Below are 2,696 nucleotides of genomic sequence, written 5' to 3' on the forward strand. Positions count from 1 at the left end.
TTTTTAAAAAAAAGCTTTCTGGATGGGATGTGACTGCTGCTTATTGAGGTGGCCTTTGCTCTCTATGCTTTACTTGCTTTGTTTATCCTCACATTTATTTCAAGCTGTCCCATGCTGGCCCTGTTCTGACTATCCCCTCCAGCCTCTGGTCCCAACCCACGAGCAGGGCCCAGGAGATGCTCCCACTGCTCCTACAGCTCCTGCACCCCATTGCTTGCATTCATTCATTCACCCAGAGCTCAGCCCTGCCGCCGCATGCCTCTGATCACAGCAGGCACCGGGGCTGAGTTTGAATTTCTCTCCTCTCCACCGCTTTTGGGAAAGGCGTGGGAGAAGGAAGGCAGCCCAGCTCTGTGATCCTTCACTTACACATTTAATAAAAGGAATAAAATATCAGAAATGCTGGAGAACTTTTAATAATTCAGCATCTTCTAGTTGTTTCATTACCTTAATATTTGCAAAAATTGCCAGCAGCTCTTGACACCTTTTGCTTGCTCGCAATACGAACCAAAAAAAGCCAGAAGGAAGTACAATACATTCACCTGCCCTCATTATGCTAATCACAGCTCTGCCAGGTTCGTTTCTAAGTGTCCTCACTCTGTGTGATGGAAAAGAAGCTCAGCGCGATGAATTTGACCTAGAATAGTTGTTGGGAAGAGAGGAGTAGGCAAAGCATGAGAAACCCACTGATCTTAGTCATCGCATCTTTGAAAACGCTGTTATTAACTGACAATAAATCTAACAAACTTCATAATTAGGTTACTTCTTGCCTTTGAACTCCCATTGCCGGAGCCATTAGCGAGCGCAGCGCTGTGATTTACAAGCGAGCAGAAGCACCGGGTTCAGCGCTTTATCGGCTTTCATTTTAAAAGGCGCTTGTTTCCCAGCCTGCAAGGAGAGCTGCTGCTCCCCGCCGCTTTGTCGTAAGCAGCAACGTGTTGCTCTTTGCTTTTTGCTCCCGTCAGCCCACACTCCAGCCCCCCCGTACCCCCATATGCAATAAAACCGCCATCCCGGGGCTCCCAGCTCTGCTGCGTCCCTCTGTGCTAATCATAGAATCGCAGAATGGCTTGGGTTGGAAGGGACCTCAAGGGTCATCAAGCTCCAGTGCCCCTGCTGCAGGCAGGGCCACCAACCTCCATACCTAACACTAGACCAGTGATGGATACTGCCGTGCCACCGCTGTGCGTGGGCCGTGCTGGCATGGCTGCTTCACCTGTTAGCAATCTCTCGGAATCAGCCATTTCCCTGCAGGCTTTCTCCTCTCAGGTCACCGCTCTGAAATACACCGCCCCGACATGAAAAGGGTTCCATTTCCACCGCCACTCGGCGGGTTTTCCCACTGCCTGTGCTGACAGAAAGGGTTTCTCATTGTGCATCAATTACTTTCAAGTGAATGGGAGACATTATGTTATTAAATCCCACCCTGCCTCTCGAGGTGCTTTTAATTTGTATGTTTAGGTTTAAATTTCTCCAGGAGTGCCAAACCCCGTGTTTGTTTTCCTTGGGCTATTTTCATTTCGGGTTTCGGTAACTGTCAGAGCCTGCGAGTTAATTGCAGCTCGCAAGGTTATCTTCCAGAGCTTGCTGGTACTGCAGCCAGTCCTTGGCCTCCTATCTTTATGATACTGTAGATTCTGACTCTTGTAATTATCCTTTGAGTTTAAGCTGATTATGTCGACTTTATAACCGGTGTTTGTTTAATTTACCCACAGCGTGTTGTTTGTACAGTGGCTCCGAAGGTAAACACGGACCTGATTAAACAGCCCTGCCTGCCTCCGATGGCCGCGTTCCCAAAGATACACAAAAATAAACAGTGGGAGGGGCCGGGACCCCCGCCTGCATCCTGTGTCCGTGCCCCCGAGCCCCACCATCCCCGCCCTGCCTCAGGGTCTGCTCTAAAATTGTTATTTCCTAAGCCTGGAGGCGTCTCCCTGCTGCCTGGTGCAGCCTGCGGGGCTGGTGCTGCATGCTGCCCTGTGCCGCCAGGGTGGGGACGCTGCTCTGGGAAGGGCAGCCCCGAGAAAAAAGGGTAAAAGCGATCAGTAAGTACAGCAAGCCCTGCAGCTGGGTCTCGGATCCATCGCTGCTCTTGGGATGAAAGTGTGCTTGCTCCTCGTTAGAAGCAATTAGCTCCTGGAGCGACACCGGTGTGCATCGTGCATCGTGGGGGCATCGTGCTGGGGATGCTGCAGGTGGTGCATGGCCGACGAATATTTTTCTTCTAATTAACCAACGAGCCTTAAGCTGACTCTTAGGCAACTTAATCACATTATCCGGTCTCTTGCTGCAACGGACAGGTTAAAACCTGTGCCTTTTATCTGGCTGTTTGCTTACTCTCGTCCCCATGCTCCTGAGAAAGGGCTCCTGCAGAGGTGAGGATGGGTGCGAGAGGCAACGCACTGCTGCCCAAGAGCCACCATGTGGGGCTGTGTCTGCACTGCTGCCCAGGTGCAGGAGGGGGTCAGGGCTGCAGGCTGGGAGGTGGGCACGGCGATGCCAGCACTGCTGCTGCATTAATGACACCTGCAGGGAAAACGAAAGCTCTTTTCTGCTCCAACTGGTTGCACGGGGAGGGCTGGATGGTTCAAGGAGCACCGCCCCAGGGATGGGAGAGGGAACCTGGGAGGTTCCTGCAGCTCAGCACCGTTCCTACCAGCACACAGGCTGCAGGAAGAGCCCCTCTGGTGCCAGCT

This window comes from Meleagris gallopavo, chromosome 12, assembly GCF_000146605.3.
Source record: "Meleagris gallopavo isolate NT-WF06-2002-E0010 breed Aviagen turkey brand Nicholas breeding stock chromosome 12, Turkey_5.1, whole genome shotgun sequence".
NCBI lineage: Eukaryota > Metazoa > Chordata > Aves > Galliformes > Phasianidae > Meleagris > Meleagris gallopavo.